Below are 21,339 nucleotides of genomic sequence, written 5' to 3'. Positions count from 1 at the left end.
TTTTATTAACATAAAAATGTATAATTCTCAAAAAAATTTCGTCCCTTTAAACAGATTTTCTAACTTCGCCATGTTGAAATGTATTTACCATTATTCTATAATGGAATTGCCATTATATGAGAATGAAATAAAGTTGTAATGAAATAGAATGAGTGTGGTAGTAATTTAGATTAGAATGAATATGATAATCGCACAAGTGTTTGGTCTAGTGGAATAGATAAGGTAATAGCATAAAGAAATCTTAAATGATAAATATATCCTTTAATTGGTTTTTTTTAAATATTAAAAAATTTCAAATATATTAATATATTGATGACTAATATATCTTTTAATAAATTTATTATTTTATTTTTTTAAAAGTGTGAGAAAATATTAAATTACAAAATATATAAAAGAAATTATAAAATGATTTAAATTATATCAATCACAAACTTAAATTTATATAAAATTATAAAATAATTATAATATATTTTAATTGATACATCTAACGAAACATGTGTATGGTTGAGTAAGAAAGTAACACTTTATTATTTTTTCTAAATATTGTTATTTATTTAAAAATAAGTAATTCATTCTAAAAAAAACTGATTAACCTATTTTCAGCTTTATTTTCACAATAGAAAAATGGGTTCATCTCTTGAAATATAAATATGTATGGTAATTAATGATGGATTGATGGAAAAATAAAAAGTAAATTAACATGGAAATAGTTTTCCTCTATTTACAAACCTGTGTATGCATCTAGTTAGTTCTTTCAAGTGTAAACAAGTTGAAGTTAAATTATAAAAGAATTTGAGAGAAAAAGTGTGGTTTCATAATAAAGGACTAAATTATTAGAAAAATAAAACTTTTCTTCACCTATTTATAGCTAATGTGAGAAGCAATGGATGGATAGAGAAATTTCTACATTTTTCTTTAAAAACATCTTATATTAATTAATTAATCAAATGTTACTATATTTTATAAAATAATAAAATATTCAACTAACTAAATTTCAACAGTTTTCATCATTAATTATTATACCATATAATTATCTAATTTGGGTATTGGTCATTTTACCCATCATATTTCTTCAAAATCTCATCCTTGAGTCACAACTCAATTTTGATTAAATTTCAATTTTAGTCCCTTTTATTTCTATACCTATTCAATTTAGTCCTTCCATGACAATTCCATGTCATAAGAAATCGGATTATTTTCATTATTGGTCCTTTAACTTACTAATTTTTACACTTTAACCTCTCAAATTTTGAATATTAACTATAAACATTTCATGATTTTATAATTTAGTCCTTGTTTGAGATTAATGTATCACACCATACTTCTTAATTCAATTTTTTCTTGGCATCACTAAACCTTTATTTTATCATCTTTATATCATTTTCTCACTTTTCCAGAAAAATCAATTATACATCATTCTATTTAATACTACTTTTATATTATATTGATTTTAGGGGTGTTAATTGGGTGGCAAGCTTCTACCAATGAAAAGTAGTCCATATTAGCCATTGTTGCACTTGAATTCCAATTGTTATGAAGATCCAAAGTTGAAATAATGAAGATGTTCAAAAAGCATAAGAGCGCCACACAAAGAGTTAATAATTATCACAACAATTTGCAACAAAACAAATCAAATTAAAATACCTCACATACAACAGACAGATACTCCCAGAACTTTTGAAGGTAAAGTAGTATTTCTGGGACCAACATGAAAATCTTTACTAGGTAGGCAAGTCAATGGCATCTGTTGCAGCTTATGGCATCATGGGTCGTCGTTTGTCATGTGTGGTACCTGGAGACCTAGCGAAACACCAATCGAATTTGCAGAGAGGTATGCTTAAGTCATCTCTTAGTATTAATAGACACAAAGTCTGGCCTTAGTATCGTTATCTAGAAAGCAATAGCTTTGATTCAGTTGATATCCTTCTATACAGGGTCAGAGACATACGAACAAATAAAGAACTATTGTTAGTCTCAGCATACTCTATTTAGCTGCTGACTAAGGCTCTACTTCATATTCCTCGTTCCTGTTATTTTGTTGATACTTTAATTTTATTTTTAATCTATTTCACCAGTTCACAGTAACATCTTCTGCAGGAAAAGAAGTCAGCAGCGAGCATCCCTCTCCAAGCTCGAACTGCAGCTTCAAGTTGACATAAATATGTGAAGTTATTTTCCTTTGACATTGGTATGTTCGCATAATTCATTGTCATTGGCTATCTCGAAATAAGTTCCTTCTCAAGCCACCTATTTTGTTGTTCTAAATAGCTTGCTCTGATAGTTGCTGGTCAAACTGCACTTTATTAATTCATAAAACTGGCTATATGGAGATGAAAATGCCACCCAAAATGGAGCACTAAAAAACTTGACAATTCGATTTAAGCATAATCCTTTTTTTTCCCTTGACTAGCACGATTTGAAGTTAAAATAGCTAAACAGGATCCTCTTCACCCTGTCAGCAACCATTGAAACTATGAAACTCTTTCTTTTTGCAATTCATAGAACTTATCTCACTCAGGGTCATGAATCTTCGGCTTCAATCTCTCTCATCAGCATTTCCGTATATATGACCACACCCTCACAAATTCAGCTGCGCATGGTTTTTCGAATCTCCAGTCGGATTCCTCCTTAGGAGGAAGGTGTCCTTGTTGTGTTTTTTGACAAAGATGAATGGTGGTTAACAGAAGCTTGAGCAACAATGCTGTCTATTTGCTGGAGAAAATAAATAGAATCGGGTTTGGAGAGCAAAAATGAAACACAAAGAAAAGAGAGTATTTTGATGAAATTCAATGATTTCATTAACAACCTAAATAAAGGCCATTACATATACCAGCTCATGAGCCGGTCAAAATGTCACTTACATTATCTAAACATCACCTACTACCGCTAAGGCCCCGTTCGGCTCTACTTGTTTGATGGACTTTTGTCAAAAAAGTACTTTTTTGTTAAAAGCATTAAAGAACAGTCCTCATTTTTGCCACTTTTTCAACTTAAAATAAGCACTTCTTCACAGATGAAAAAGCAGCAATTTTGCCACTTTTTCTCAGCCAAAAGTGCTTTTGGTCTTATATTACTTTTTTAACCTTCTATTTTCTAGTTTTCAAATATACGGTAGACCCCTTTTTTATATTATTTAGAATTGTTACTTATAATTATTTAAAATTAATATTATATATTAAAATATTAACAATAAGTTATAATAAAATATTTTTTATATTAATACTAAAATATCATAATATTAACTAATTTGAATATTATTTAAATGCATATTTGTTACTTTATAATATCATGTCTAAAATGGACATTTTATTTCTCAAAAGTACTTTTTGACAGCAATACCAAACACTCAAATTTTAAACTAAACTTTTCAAAAGCACTTCTCAAAAACACTTTTCTACAGCACTTTTCAAAAGTATTACCAAACTAGCCCTAAATACATTAAAACTTGAAAAATGAAACTTGTACACAAAGTTGATTTATCAGCTCAAACACTACCTAATCACATTAAATACATCACCAACTAAGTTCAAAACAAACTAGATTACATGACATCAACTAAACTAAAAAAAAAAACTTGCTATTACAACAAATTTAAGTACCGAAATAAATACATTAAGCTAAATTAAGCCTATTAAACAAAATTAACGTCAGTTGCTTTATTACCCTTGTCAATACTGAAATACTGACAAGTATACTGTCAAGATATACATTTCAATACTGAAATACTGATAAGTATAGAGTTGGTACTTAAATTTGTTCTTTTCTCTCATGCACATCTCTAAAGAATGCACCTCAGCCACCAAGCGTCTCATCTCGTCGAAAGAATTAAAAAGTTTTTCGCAATCACTGCATTGGTAGTTGCCAGGTTTATCTCGCTTGGCTTTCGGCACCATTTGCAGGAGGAGTTCTTTTCTTTCTTGGGGAAAAGAAATGACAGAGAGAAATTTGTAACGAAAATAACATATAATTTGGAGAAAAAACAGAGAGAGAGAGTTGAGAGAATATGAGCGAAAGAGACTGACAATTCTGTTAACGAAATTGCTTGACCACCTTCAGGTGTAAAAACTCACGTCAGTTGCTTTATTACCCTTGTTCTCTTTATTACCCTTGTTTTTTATTGTTTTTTTTAGTTTTATAGAAATTATTTAAAAAAAAAATTAAGACATGTATTTGGATATTTCCTTTCAACTACAACAATATTCTATTATTTATTTGATATGACATAAATAGTTGAAGAGAATTCCTCGAATAAAAAATGGATCATGGGAGTGTGTGACTTGAACTATTGATTGGGCCGTACAGAAATATGCCTTTATCTGCTACATTGGAATTCACAACTAAATGTGTCTTTGTTTTAACCACCGTGTAAGTCCCATACAAAAGATAGGCTGGTTCGCTTGAAGAGAATCTTTTCTATGATCAGACCTGACGATGTTGTGTATAAATAGGGCTCCGTAAGATCCAGTAGAATAAGTGATTCAGCATAATCTAAATTAGATTTTAGTTTTTTTTTTTTACTTTCTTATCTTAATAGTATGAAAATGCATTTATTTCTTCTGCATCGACCCGATTTAATTATACTATCAGAGTGAAATAAGGGATCTAAAGAAGAGCAAAAGCTAGACTATATTAGTAACAAGTAAATCATTTGCATGTAAAAAATCTCAATATATTTTTAGGATAAAGGTGAACCGCAAGGCTTAAGACGACCCATAAAGCACTTGATCACGATCAATTTTGTACGCCTACTTGGGTAAGAGAACAAGAGAACAAGGGTAATAAAACAACTGGCGTGAGTTTTTTTTAATAGGCTTAATTTATGATTTAGCCCTTAATGTATTTATTTCGTTACTTAAATTTGTTTTTTTCAATTTAGTACTTAAAAGCATCAACTATATTTATTAGATTGTTATATAAAAATTATATAAAAATATCTAATTATACTTTTAATTTCTGTAAAACTATAATAAAAAAAAGGGTAATAAAGATACTGATGTCAGCTTTTTGACATTGGTATGTCAAGTTATTTTCATTCGACATTGGTATGTTTGCTTAATTCATTGTCATTGGGTATCTTGAAAAAAGTTCCTTTCCCGAGCCACCTATTTTGTTGTTCTAAATAGCTTGGTCTGATAGTTGCCGGTCAAGTGCACTTTGTTAATCCATAAAACTGGCTGTATGGAGATGAAAATGCGACCCAAAATGGAGCACTAAAAAACTTGAAAATTCGATTTAAGCATAATCCTTTTTTTCCCTTGACTAGCACGATTTGAATTTAAAATAGCCAAACAGGAAATCAAAACATTGAGGCTTATATTCCTGATGGTAACAAATGTATATGATTACATCCAGCGAATCCTCTTCACCCTGTCAGCAACCATTGAAACTATGAAACTTTTTCTTTTTGCAATTCATAAAACTTATCTCACTCAGGGTCATGAATCTTCGGCTTCAATCTCTCTCATGAGCATTTCCGTATATATGACTTAAATGCATGGAATGCTGGACATATCCAAGGGGTTTATTGGAAATTGCATACTTATATGGCTATGGCAGTGGTATTTGGTAGGTGTTTAAAGTTTACAAAGACTCTTTGTAGAATGTTTATAATGCGAATGGAGTTAAGATGAAAATTTTGGATCTTTAATTTTTTTTTAGTTTCCCTTCGTTGAAAAAATTATTCATAGAATATTTAGATCTTACTAGTTTCAACACAACCGAAAAAGCAATTCGAGGTCTCTATAACGATGGAGAACATTTTCACCACCCTTTCTCAAGCAATAAGAATAGCATTCTTCTTGACTTTAATACGAAGAGTTGAGACAAAGGAGGCGAAGAGCGGCCACAAAAAGCATGTTTATCTGATATTTGTTTCAGATTTCGAGTAACAACGGCTACATACGCTCAATAATCCTTAAAGCAGAGGAGGTATTCCCCCGCCCGTTCCTGGATGTGGAGACTGTTATACGCAATGTGGTGTCACCTGAACTAATGAATTTGGCCACATGAACCGTTGGATTCCACTTGTTCCAGCTACTGGGTGAGGTCAATAACTAAGAAGCGATGACTTATTTGGCTAACAGAACACTTGGCCATCACTATGCTTTTGATAAGTGATATGGAAGGAGCAGACAACTGACATAAGAAAACATAGTTGTTCTTGTATAGAAAAAGGGAAAGATTAATGTTTAAGATACAAATAGTAATAATGACATAAAACATAAAACTATAAAACTACATGCACTAGATTGGCTTAACGTTAAAGCAGTCCACTCAAAACCATTCATGTCTACTTCTGGAAATGGCAAAGAAACAGAAATACTCCCATCTTCAAAGTCAAAAGCATAAACATTTTCATCATCTGGAAAAGAATCGATAAAGTATATACAGTTTCCTTTTCCTTTCTCCATGCATGAGCTTGCAACGCAGCAACTATCTCCATAACAAAAGAAAGCAATATTCTCTCCTAGGCATCCCACCTTCTCCCATATTTTTCTTGTCAAACTTAACTTGAAAACTTCCACTTCTGTAATTTTGCTTGCATTTTCAGTACACTCACCACGTAAATTTATTCGAACCACGAAAATTTCGTCACATGATTCAACCATGTAAATCTTATTATCTACGGTTCCAAGGGAGGTTGCTAAGGGTAACTTTAACTCTAACCCATACACCTCTTTTCACAAACTTCACTTGAAAAATTGGATCAAAATCTATTTTCACCAAGTTTGACCTAGCTATTAGCCCATAAATCTTACCTTGGTAGCCAGTTAAATGTGCGATTCTACCTTTAGTTAGGATCTTCGGTTCTATTTCCTCGTCGTCCTCCTCCTCCTCCTCATCATCATCATAATCCAAATCTGTTGAATTTTCGGATTCATCCGAGCTAGAATTCACCTCTTCCTCCTCGTCTTCCTCATTATCAGAATCTGTTGAATTTTGTGATTCATCCGAGCTGGAACTCACCGTTACAATTGTCCATTCACTCTCACCAGGCCTACAGTAAATAAAATCGACCCTACTACCATTTTCAAAAGAATAATAATCAATAAGCAAGACAATACAACTAGGATCTTTAGGAGACGATGAGATTACACATTTATCGAATATTTTGGGTAGTCAACCTGAAATAACCAACCGAATAGCCCCAGATGGTACACATTTATCGATTAAACACATTTATTGAACATGTTAAAGACGTCGTAGGATCTTCTCCATGCTTTGCGGATTAATTAACAAACAATCCGAATAGCCCCAGTCAACCTGAAATAACCAACCGAAAGCACATTTTACTGTGCGCATTTGGCGAACTTCAAGTATCCGCTTAGCATTGTGAGGGGTATTGAACATGTTAAAGACGAGTTGATTGTTCGAGTGCTCAAGATTTGTGAGGACAAATGAGGGATGTGTGTGGGGTGCCCCCACGACGGTCACTCTTCCGCTAGAAGGAATAAAATTCTCACGATTCGGAAACCATCTAAGCTCATCGTCCCTATAAACTTCCAAAGCGGTTGGAGTAATCCAAGCACAATGTAACATCCGTTTTGTATTATACAAATCTTTTCTAGGTAATGCTACCCCAAGTGAGTGAAATTTACGTGAGGCAAGAGAATAAAACAGCCCATTACCTCCATTGTCGAAGTTCGGAAAATATATAGTATTCCCCATAGAATGAGTTCGCAGGCACATACTACCGGTTCGACTAGCAAAAATCATCTCATCTCCCAAGTTTTGAACTTCTTCCCACCTAATCTCATAGTGATAATTAAGTCGAAAAACCCTGACATACTCTCCAATATGGCCCATACAGATCGAAATCAGTTCTCCGTTGGACTCAACTAAAAAGTTCTCTTGAATTGAGTCACAAGGATGTTTTAGCTTGTCAATTATCTTCCAACAACGCCTTCCCCTTTTGCTGGGGTCGAAGATGCCCAATTTTCCATCTATGCCCAAACAATAGAAAGCACCCTTGTAGAAAACAGGATTACCATGGGATGTATAGAACCTTACATTATTTGTCTTGTAACGGATGTTTGGCCATGAACTTTCTCCTCGATGAATGATTGTTACGTCACTTACTGTTGGAGAATCATCTAGAATACCGAAAACCATGCAATTAGGTGAAGTGGGTGGAGTGGAGAAGCACATTCTGCCATACTCTTCTAAGGTGTGACGTTGTATGTTTGGTAAGTCAATCCTTTGATTGGTGAATGGATGGAAGAAAAAGAGTCGAGTATCTTGACACATGAGCAACCAGCCGTAGTTGGAGAAGAAAATTCTTGCATCAATCAATTCATCAGGAATCTGAGCAACATATGTGTCATTGTAAAAAGGGTCATAGAATTTGCACTTGGAATTGTTACCGGAGAAGTGGAAAAGAGACGGATACGGACTTGCAGAAGGATTGGAGATGGATCTCAGTGGAGGTGGAGCTGACCTCCACGAACGACAAACAGCTAGCAAATTGGCATAATCTTTACCAAAAAGATGAGAAAGGACGATAGTTAAAACATCACCAGGGAGGTTACACCATTGTACCACCTGTTCAGCTGTTGAGAATCTACACTTGGCCATGGAACCCTAATTCCTTCTTCTTTCTAAAAACACACAAAAATTCTTAATTAATAGACTCGGAGTGAAAGATGAGAGAAAAAAACGACTCAAGAGTTGTAGTGAATAGGGCGGCAAGAGTCCAGTTTTATAGTTACTCCAGCTGTTAAGAATCAAGTTTTAACCCTAATACCCACTCAGACCCTAACAAGGATTTTTTTTTTTTGAAAATAAATGTGGGAGTTTTCCATTATTAAAAGGCCAAGCCGAACAGTATACAAATCCCAGAGTAATAAACTGTTCTAAAAGGAAAAAACCAACCTAAAAGCAATCCTAATGGCCGTTGTCTAATCGGCCCAAAACCAAAATACTAATAAAACTAAAGGGTAAAAATATATTCCCTTCTATTTATGTTTCTTGTTTATGTTACATATTGTTAAATAATGTTACATATTCCCTTCTATTTATGTTTCTTTTGTTATGGACATAGTTGCTGCGTTGCAAGCTCATGCATGGAGAAAGGAAAAGGAAGCTGTATATACTTTATCGCTTCTTTTCTAGATGATGAAAATGTTTATGCTTTGGGCTTTGAAGATGGGAGTATTTCTGTTTCTTTGCCATTCCAGAAGTAGACATGAATGGTTTTGAGTGGACTGCTTTAACGTTAAGCTAATCTAATACATGTATCTTTATAGTTTTATGTTTTATCATTATTACTATTTGTATCTTAAACATTATTCTCTGTTTTTTTTGTATACAAGAACAATTATGTTTTCTTATTTCCCATTAATTATTTCAGTTGTCTGTTCCTTCCATATCGGCTATCAAACGTATATAAAGTATACGAGAACATTATTCTTCCTTTAGAATCAAACTGGTTCTCCTTTTTCACTCTCTTAAAAAAAATTAAGACTAATTGAGCTAAAACTCCTACACATTATGAAATTCCAAAACTTATGCATATAATTCTACATGATAAATCTCAAACTTGGGTACTCAAAACTCAGGACTTTCACCTTTGCCAACTATATATTTTTGTTCAAACTCTTTCTCTCTCTAGTATGTCAAGCGAATTTATGAGTTTAGATAAGTAACATTTTGACTAATTTATAGCTCATCCACATTTTTTTATTCTTTTTTTTTTATAATTTTTACCATGTTTATTTTAGTTGGATGAACACAGAATAAATTTTTGGGTAAATTAATCATTTATATATGGTTTAAATTATATTTTAGTCTCTAATTTTTTTTTAAAAAAGTTACGGTATGATTAACGTTATTAATTTGTTACATTTTGATTTTTGAGCGATTACTTATTATTAATGATGCAACAACAAGCTGACTTTACACGTTATATCAACGTTTTTGACAAAAAATTTAAATCAAAATTTATAGGTAATCTCTAAATTTTTCTTTTTGAGAAGTTTTATTTTATTTTTGTTGGCTTAAATACATGTTTATTCCTTAAACTTTGACTCATTCTCGATACTTCTAGTTTGGAAAACTATAAGAATATAAAAATAAAAAAAATCTAATAAAATTTAAAATTCCTAAATAATATAAATATATACAAAACTTGAAAGAAAATCAAACTCATGAATATCTAATAAAAAATAAAGCTAATAGAGAATACCTTAAACTCTTTCAAATAATTTCTTTTAATATTTTTTTGTCCTAAAAAAACCCAAATTTAGAAAATTATAAAAATTATAAAATAAAAAATTGATAGGTACTACCAAAATAAAATTTCATACCCAAAAACTGAAAGTAGGATCAGATCCCATTTAGACCAGACTAATCAAAATTAAATTATTACACTATCAACTATAGTTAATAATTTAGTATTCAAAATGAAACAAATCGATAACATTAATGTTCATATCATAACTTTGGGGGCTTGAAAGGAATGGAAAAATTTCCTTCTACTCCACTAATTCACAACTTGTAAACTTTGATGGGGAGCATATAATAATAGCATGCTACATTTGGACTGGGTTTTGATTTTTGATATCACCAATGACACTTAAAAAGTTTAACATGAACCAATTAAGGGTCAAGAAAGGCATGGTTTTAGTTCCTCAGTTGATCGCATTTTGAGAATTTGCATGCAATACTTGACTGGATCTCCTTATCATCAATCACTAACCAGATTTGTTATCTATCTATTTACTGGGATGAAAATTGAGATATTTAAGTTTGAAGAGTGCAGTAGACTTCAATTGTGAGATTAAAGCTGATGAAGAAGTGGTAATAAGGGGATACTAACAACCGGGGAGCAAATAGTATGCAAGGACTTTGAAATTTTTCTTATGCTCACACAACGTCTATGCCCACCAACACTTATCTCATTCCAGCTACCTGGTCCGGTCAATAAACAAAAACCAACCATTTATTTGGCAAATAGAATACTTGAAGCCATTGTGAAGAAAATTTTCAAATTCCTTACATACTATTTTCACACAAGTTGTTAGTATCCCTTTATTACCACTTTTTCATCAGCTTCAATCTTACAATGAAGTCTCTTGCACTCTTTCAACTCGAATATCTCAATTTCCATCCCTCAAGAATAGATAGAAAAATGAAATATGATGACTCAAAGCTTTTCTAATAGAGATTTCGGTATTAAATCCTGGAATAAAGGTTTAATGGCATGAACAATATGCCATTGCCTTTCCCTCTCTTAATACAATACCATTTTCCAAATGCACTCATTGTTTATTCACCTTAAAAATATTAATATCTCCTTTACTACCTTTGATTTTTTTTTTACCTTTTACAATCAATTTCTATGTTTCCACCACATTCCCTATTTAATAACATATATAAACTTCCTAATTAGTTGCACTTACCAAAACAATCAAGTTCTCAACTAGATGAATAAAGTATGATTGTTTTATCAATAGTTGAGACCCAATCAGGAGACGTTTAGATATATATTCCTACTAATGTAATTTCCATTACAGATAGACAAATATTCTTATCCGATGATCTATTCATTGCTGGAATCAAACCTGCTATTACTGTGGAGATTTTCGTCTGCAGAGTGGGACTCGTAGCTCAAATTAAAGCTATGGAACAATTTATTGGTAGATCAAAATTGGAATTGGCCTAATTCACAAAATTAGAAACTTTTATGCATGTGCGTCACACGTGTAATATACTTAGAAAACAATGAATGGAGTTAGCTGGATTTATAAGTTCTAGATTAGGATGCATCTATTAACTAACGTTAGACCTTCACATAATGTACAACCATATTTGGCATTTGCAAAATGGATAACGCATGCATAGCATGCACGTGATTCTTAATTTTCAAAGAATCTTTCAAATAGAAAACACATACATAGCATAAACATAATTAATAATTTTCAAGGACTTCTTATGCTATAAGAAATAAAGAACTCTTCAAACCACACAATCAATGTTCACATCTATCATTCTAAAAAAACTCTTTATTATGCATTTGAAGTTTAATTGGGAGGATGCGAAGGAAAGCACTAGTATATTAAGTTTTCTTTAGACAACATGGTGACTAATGAAGAAAGGTTAGAATGTATTGGACTTAGATATATCGATTTATTAATATTAATTCAAAGACAATTTAACCATAGATACATTTATGCATTGTAATCCATGTACATACATTTTACTTTACACATGTCTTCCTATTTCAAATAGAGAAGGGCAAGCTCGGACACATAAAAATCTATAAATTTAAGAGAAATGTCATTTTTATGAATCCATCTAATTTAGTAGCGATTTGCAATATCAATTTTTATTTTAAAGAGTAAAGCTTTCGAGAAGTCCTTCATCCTACATTTCATATCTCAGATAAACTATATTAACAAAAATCTCTTCATTTTAACTAAAGTATTGATACATTATACTCATATTACAAATCATGAAATAGACTTGTTAACTTTCTATACAAAACCTTAATTATTCTATCGTAAATAAAGAACTTTTTAAACCACAGAATCAATGTTTAATCTTTCTAAGAAACTGTATTAAGCATTTGAAGTTTATTATAATGAAAAAGCTTAAATAAAATTAGCAATACATCTTGCTAATTGCAATCTATAGATATAGTTAGACAGAGCAAACATCATGGATGTGAGATCGTAATGATTCAATGTCTTTTTTAGAATATATAAATTGCTTCAAATTTAGATCAATTTATTATCTACATTAAATTAGATTATTACTATTAGAAATTCAAATCAATTAAATATTTGAATTTAGTAAATTACTTTAACAAAAAAGTTTTAAATTATAAATAAGATAATGGTATTATCCATAAAAATACTAAAGTATATCTATAAAAAATTTAGACGTTTCAAAAAAATAAAATCTCACAATCTTTTAATATTCTTATTTATAAGTCCCTATACTTTATTAGTTAATAATAACCAAGTTGAGAGGTAAAACTTATGTATTGAACTCAAAAAGCTAATGTGATGTACATTTGAACTCTTATGTTTAAAAATTCTATAAATACCATGCATATTACCTTCAACTCGTATTCTTGATTCGTTAAATTAACGAATATCCACATTTAATTCTAAAAAGTAATTTAGATACTCACGAGTTTAATGTATTTCGAAACACTCTTAGAGTTCTGACTAAATATTATTAAATAAAAAAAATGCTTGACTCTATTTTTAGAGCTAAATGTCTTTCAAAACACTCATCTTCTCAGCCGAAAGTTCCTGGTTGATGTTCTTCCTTCAACGAGTCCTATTCCTTTAGTTCTTGTTGTCTAATTCCTACGGAGAATGCTCTCCAAATGCCCTTATTTTCTTCTTCTCACTTTTCTTTTATATGCAATTCCCTAGGAAGAGATAGCAAAAGCCTTTTGCCCCATCAGATTAGAAATTCTAGATCATTAAATCTGACATTCTTAATGCCAGTGCTTTGCCCCTTGCTTTGAATTGTGGGTTGATCCTGTGATAAATAATTCATTAGGCCATTATTTTATTAAAAAAGGGTAGTTGTTATTAAATCAATATTGTTTTTGTAGATTAGAAGATAGTTGAAGCCACGACAGTCGGTATACCGATTGGCAAAAATCAAGGTAGAGATACTTACTTTGGAGGGCCTTGAAGGCAATGGAAAATTTTCATTCTGCTCCAATAATTCACAACTTGTAAACATTCATGAGGAGCATATTGGGTTTTGATTTTTTATATGACAAGTGGGATATAACAAGTTTAACACGAACCAATTAAGGGTCAAGAAACGCATGGTTTCAGATTCTTAATTGATCACATTTTAAGAAGTTGCGTGCAATACTTGGTTGGATCTGCGCACCATCAACCACCAACCATATTTCTTATCTATCTATTTGCTGGGATGAAAATTGAGATATTTAAGTTTGAAGAGTGCAAGAGACTTCAATTGTGAGATGGAAGCTGGTAAAGAACTGGTAATAAGGTGATACTGACTACCAGGGAGCAAATAGTATGCAAGGACTTTGAAAATTTTCTTATGCTCACAAAAAATCTATGTCGGTCCACCGGCACTATTAATCTCATTCCATCTACCTGGTCCCGTCAATAAACAAGAACCAACCACTTATTTAGCAAACGGAATGCTTGAAGCCATTGTGAAGAAAAATCTCAAAGTCATTGCATACTATTTTCTCACCAGTACTCAATATCCCCTTATTACTAGTTTTCTTTATCAGCTTCAATCTCACAATGAAGTCTCTTGCACTCTTTCAAATCGAATATCTCAATTTCCATCCCTACAGAATAGATAGAAAGATGAAATATGATATTCAAAGCTTTTCTAACAGAGATTTCAGTATTAAGTCCTGAAATAGAGGTTTAATGGAATGAACCATTTGCCATTGCCTTTCCCTCTCTTAATCAAAGAGATGAAGTTTTTCTCATCAAATAAAGATGTTGCTTTGAAACTTACCACTACGACTTATATAATTGTCAATGCCTTAATTCAATACCACTTTCCAAATGCACTCATTAATATCTCATTTACTACCTTGGATTTTTTTCCTTTTAAAGCAAATTTTTATGTTTCCCCCAGATTCCCTATTTAATAGCATATATAAACTTGCAAGTAATAAAAGCTAATTAGTTGCACTTACCAAAACAAACAAGTTGTCAAACTTATCCAGAAGTTATTTTTTATTTGCATTTACGTTTTCTAGAAAGAGCCGCTAAATAAAGTTCTCAACTAGATGAATGAAGTATGATTGTTTTATCAATAGTTGAGACCCAATCAGGAGATGTTTAGACATATATTCCTACTACTGTAATTTCCATTACAGATAGACAAACATTCTTATCCGACAATCTATTTATTGCTGGAATCAAAATTGCTATTATTGTGGAGATTTTCGTCACCAGAGTGGGACCCATAGCTCAAATTAAAACTATGAAACAATTTATTAGTAAATCAAATTTGGAATTTGCCTAACTCACAAAATTAGAAACCTTTATGCATGTGTGTCACACGTGTAATACATGTAGAAAACAATGAATGGAGTTAGTTGGATTTATAAGTTCTAGATTAGGATGCATCTATTAACTAACGTTAGACATTTACATAATGTGCAGCCATATTTGGCATTTGCAAATGGATAACGCATGCATAGCATGCACGTGATTCTTAATTCTAAAAGAATCTTTCAAACAGAAAATACATACACAGCAAACACGTAATTAATAATTTTCAAGTACCTCTTATGGTACCATAAATAAAGAACTTTTCAATCCACACAATCAATGTTCACATCCATCATTCTAAATAAACTCTCTATTATGCATTTGAAGTTTAATTGGGGGAATGCGAATGAAAGCACTAGTATATTAAGTTTTCTTTAGCCAACATGGTGACTAGTAAACAAGGTTAGATTGTATTGGACTTAGATATATCGATTTATTAATATTAATTCAAAGATAATTTAACCATAGATGCATTTATGCGTTGTAATCCATGTATATACATTTTACTTTACACGTGTCTTCCTATTTCAAATAGAGAAGGGAAAGCTCGGACACATAAAAACCTATAAATTTAAGAGAAATATTATTTTTATGAATCCATCTAATTTAGTAGCGATTTGCAATATCAATTTTTATTTTAAAGAGTAAAGCTTTCGAGAAGTCTTCCATGCTACATTTCATATCTCAGATAAACTAATTAACAAAAATCTCTTCATTTTAACTAAAAGTATGGATACATTATACTCATGTTGCAAATCATGAAATAGACTTGTTAACTTTCTATATAAAACCTTAATTGTTTTATTGTAAATAAAGAACTTTTTTAAATTACAGATCAATGCTTAATCTTTCTAAATGCATTTGAAGTTTATTATAATGAAAAAGCTTAAATAAATTTTGCAATACATCTTGCTAATTGCAATCTATAGACTTAGTTAGGCAGAGCAAACAACATGGATGTGATATCGTAACGATTCAATGTCTTTTTTGGAATATGTAAATTGCTTTAAATTTAAATCAATTTATTATGTACATTAAATTTGATTATTACTATTAGAAATTCGAATCGATTAAATATTTGAATTTAGTAAATTACTTTAACAAAAAAGTTTTAAATTATAAATAAGACGATGGTATTATCTACAAAAAAACTAAAGTATATCTATAAAAAATTGAGACATTTCAAAACAATAAAATCTCACAATCTCTTAACATTCTTATTTATAAGACGCTATACTTCATTAGTTAACAATAACCAAGTTGAGAGCTTAAACTTATGCATTGAACTCAAAAAACTAATGTGACGTACATTTGAACTCTGATATTTAAAAATTCTATAAATACCATGCATGTTACCTTCAACTCGTATTCTTGATTCGTTAAATTTAAGAATATCCAAATTTAATTCTACAATATTCGAATGCGTAAAAAGTAATTTAGATACTCACATGTTTAATGTATTTTGAAACACTCTTAGAGTTTTGACTAAATATTATTAAATAAATAAATGTTTGACTCCATTTTTAGAGTTAAATGTATTTCAAAACACTCATCTTCTCAGTAGAAAGTTCTGGGTTTATGTTCTTCCTTCGATGAGTCTTGTTCCTTCAGTTCTTACTTTCTAATTCATATGGAGAATACTCTCCAAATGCCCTTATTTTCTTCTTCTCTCTTTTCTTTTATATGCAATTCCCTAGGTAGAGATAGCGAAAGCCTTTTGCCCTATTAGATTAGAAATTCAAGATCTTTAAATTTGACATTCTTGATGTCGATGCTTTGTCCCTTACTTTGAATTGTGGGTCGGTCCTGTGATAAATAAATCATTAGGCCATTATTTTATTAAAAAATTGTAGTTATTATTAAATCAATATTGTTTTTGTAGATTAGAAGATAGTTGAAATCACGACACTCTGTATACCGATTGGTAAAAGTCAAGGTAGAAATACTTACTTTGGGGGGCCTTGAAGGCAATGGAAAATTTTCATTCTGCTCCAATAATTCACAACTTGTGAACTTTTATGAGGAGCATATTGGGCTTTGATTTTTTATATGACAAGTGGGATCTAACAAGTTTAACACGAACCAATTATGGGTAAAGAAAGGCATGGTTTCAGATTCCCAATTGATCACATTTTAAGAAGCTGTGTGCAAGACTTGGTTGGATCTACGCATCATCAACCACCAACCATATTTTTTGTCTATCTATTTGCTGGGATGAAAATTGAAATATTTAAGTTTGAAGAGTGCAGGAGACTTCAATTGTGAGATGGCAGCTAGTAAAGAACTGGTAATAAGGGGATACTAATTATTGGGGAGCAAATAGTATGCAAGGACTTCGAAATTTTTCTTATGCTCACACAAAATCTATTCCCACCGACACCATTAATCTCATTCCAGCTACCTGGTCCCATCAATAAACAAGAACCAACTACTTATTTGGCAAACAGAATGCTTGAAGCCATTGTGAAGAAAAATCTCAAAGTTGTTGCATACTATTTTCACACCAGTTGTCAGTATCCCTTTATTACTAGTTTTCTTTATCAGCTTCAATCTCACAATGAAGTCTTTTTCACTCCTTCAACTTGAATATCTCAATTTATATCCTTGCAAAATAGATAGAAAGATGAAATATGATGATTCAAAGCTTTTCTATCAGAGATTTCATATTAAATCCTGGAATAGAGGTTTAATGGAATGAACCATTTGCTATTGCCTTTCCCTCTCTTAATCAAAGATATGAGGTTTTTCTCATCAAATAAAGATGTTGCTTAAACTTAGTGTACGTTATATAGTTGAAACTTACTACTGCGACCTATAATTGTCAATGCCTTAATTCAATACTACTTTCCAAATGCACTCATTAATATCTCATTTACTACCTTGGATTTTTTTCCTTTTAAAGTAAATTTTTATGTTTCTTTCAGATTCCCTATTTAATAGCATATATAAACTTGAAAGTAATAAAAGCTAATTAGTTGCACTTACCAAAACAAACAAGTTGTTAAGCTTATCCAGAAGTTATTTTCTATTTGCATTTACATTTTTTAGAAAGAGTCGCTAAATAAAGTTCTCAACTAGATGAATGAAGTATGACTGTTTTATCAATAGTTGAGACCCAATCAGGAGACGTTTAGACATATATTCCTACTAATGTAATTTCCATTAGAGATAGACAAATATTCTTATCCAACGATCTATTTATTGTTGGAACCAAAACTGCTATTACTATAGAGATTTTCGTCTCCAGAGTGGGACCCATAGCTCAAACTAAATATATGGAACAATTTATTAGTAAATCAAAATTGGAATTAGCCTAATTCGGAAAATTAGAAACCTTTATGCATGTGCGTCACACGTATAATACACGTAGAAAACAATGATTGGAGTTAGTTGGATTTATAAGTTCTAGATTAGGATACATCTATTAACTAATGTTAGACATTCACATAATGTGCAGCCATATTTGGCATTTGCAAATGGATAACGCATGCATAGCATGCACGTGATTCTTAATTCTAAAAGAATCTTTCAAATAGAAAATACATACACAACAAATATGTAATTAATAATTTTCAAGTACCTTTTATGGTACCATAAATAAAGAACTCTTCAAACCACACAATCAATGTTCACATCCATCATTCTAAATAAACTCTCTATTATGCATTTGAAGTTTAATTGGGGGAATGCGAATGAAAGCACTAGTATATTAAGTTTTCTTTAGCCAACATGGTGACTAGTGAACGAGGTTAGATTGTATTGGACTTAGACATATCGATTTATTAATACTAATTCAAAGATAATTTAACCATAGATGTATTTATGCGTTGTAATCCTTGTACATACATTTTACTTTACACGTGTCTTCCTATTTCAAATAGAGAAGGGAAAGCTCGGACACATAAAAACCTATAAATTTAAGAGAAATATCATTTTTATGAATCCATCTAATTTAGTAGTGATTTGTAATATCAATTTTTATTTTAAAGAGTAAAGCTTTCGAGAAGTCTTTCATGCTACATTTCATATCTCAGATAAACTATATTAACAAAAATCTCTTCATTTTAACTAAAAGTATGGATACATTATACTCATATTGTAAATCATGAAATAGACTTGTTAACTTTCTATATAAAACCTTAATTTTTCTATTGTAAATAAAGAACTTTTTCAATTATAGAATCAATGCTTAATCTTTCTAAGAAATTGTATTATGCATTTGAAGTTTATTATAATGAAAAAGCTTAAATAAAATTGGCAAGACATCTTGCTAATTGCAATCTATAGACTTAATTAAGTAGAGCAAACACCATGGATGTGAGATCGTAATGATTCAATGTCCTTTTTGGAATATATAAATTGCTTTAAATTTAAATCAATTTATTATCTACATTAAATTGGATTATTACTATTACAAATTCGAATTGGTTAAATATTTGAATTTAGTAAATTACTTTAACAAAAAAGTTTTAAATTATAAATAAGATAATGGTATTATCCACAAAAATACTAAAGTATATCTAAAAAATTTAGACATTTCAAAATAATAAAATCTCACAATCTCTTAGCATTCTTATTTATAAAACGTTATACTTCATTAGTTAACAATAACCAAGTTGAGAGGTTAAACTTATGCATTGAACTCAAAAAACTAATGTGACGTACATTTGAACTCTTATGTTTAAAAATTCTATAAATACCATGCATGTTGCCTTCAACTCGTATTCTTGATTCGTTAAATTGACGGATATCCAAATTTAATTCTATAATACTAGAACACGTAAAAAGTAATGTAGATACTCACGAGTTCAATGTATTTCGAAACACTTTTGGAGTTCTGACTAAATATTATTAAATAAAAAAATGTTTGACTCTATTTTTACAGTTAAATGTCTTTCAAAACACTCATCTTCTCAGTAGAAAGTTCTGGGTTGATGTTCTTCCTTCGACGAGTCCTGTTCATTTAGTTCTTGCTGTCTAATTCCTATGGATAATGCTCTCCGAATGCCCTTATTTTCTTGTTCTCTCTTTTCTTTTATATGCAATTCCCTGGGTAGAGATAGCAAAAGCCTTTTGCCCCATCAGATTAGAAATTTAAAATCTTTAAATCTGACATTCTTGATGCTGATGCTTTGCCCCTTGCTTTGAATTATGGATCGGTCCTATGATGAATAAATCATTAGGCCATTATTTTATTAAAAAAAGTTAGTTGTTATTAAATCAATATTGTTTTTGTAGATTAGAAGATAGTTGAAATCACGGCAGTTGGTATATCGATTGGTAAAAATCAAGGTAGAGATATTTACTTTAGGGGGCCTTGAAGGCAATGGAAAATTTTCATTCTGCTCCAATAATTCACAACTTCAATTGTGAGATGAAAGCTAATAAAGAACTGGTAATAAGGGGATACTGACTACCGGGGAGCAAATAGTATGCAAGGACTTTGAAATTTTTCTTATGCTCACACAAAATCTATGCCCACCGACACCATTAATCTCATTCCACCTACCCGGTCCCGTCAATAAACAAGAACCAACCACTTATTTGGCAAACAGAATGCTTGAAGCCATTCTGAAGAAAAATTTCAAAGTCGTTGCATACTATTTTCTCCCCAGTTGTCAGTATCCACTTATTACCACTTTTTCATCAGCTTCAATCTCACAATTGAAGTCTTTTGTACTCTTCAAACTCAAATATCTCAATTTTCATCCCTGCAAAATAGATAGAAAGATGAAATTTGATGATTCAAAACTTTTCTAACAAAGAATTCGGTATTAAATCTTGGAATAGAGGTTTAATGGAATAAACCATTTGCCATTGCCTTTCCGTCGCTTAATCAAAGAGATGCAGTTTTTCTCATCAAATAAAGATGCTGCTTAAACTTAATGTAGGTTATAGTTGAAACTTACTACCACGACTTATATAATTGTCAGCGCCCTAATGCAATACTACTTTCCTAATGCACTCATTAATATCTTATTTACTACCTTGGATTTTTTTCCTTTTAAACCAAATTTTTATTTTTCCACCAGATTCCCTATTTGATAGCATTTATAAACTTCCAAGTAATAAAAGCTAATTAGTTGCACTTACCAAAACAAACAAGTTGTCAAGCTTATCCAGAAGTTATTTTTTATTTGCATTTTCATTTTTTTGAAAGACTCGCTAAATTAAGTTCTCAACTAGATGATTGAAGTATGATTGTTTTATCAATAGTTAAGATCCAATCAGGAGACGTTTAGACATATATTCCTACTAATGTAATTTCCATTATAGATAGACAAATATTATTATCTGTCGATCTATTCATTGATGGAATCAA

This window comes from Gossypium hirsutum, chromosome A08 (assembly GCF_007990345.1).
Source record: "Gossypium hirsutum isolate 1008001.06 chromosome A08, Gossypium_hirsutum_v2.1, whole genome shotgun sequence".
NCBI lineage: Eukaryota > Viridiplantae > Streptophyta > Magnoliopsida > Malvales > Malvaceae > Gossypium > Gossypium hirsutum.
This window is presented reverse-complemented; position numbering follows the sequence as displayed.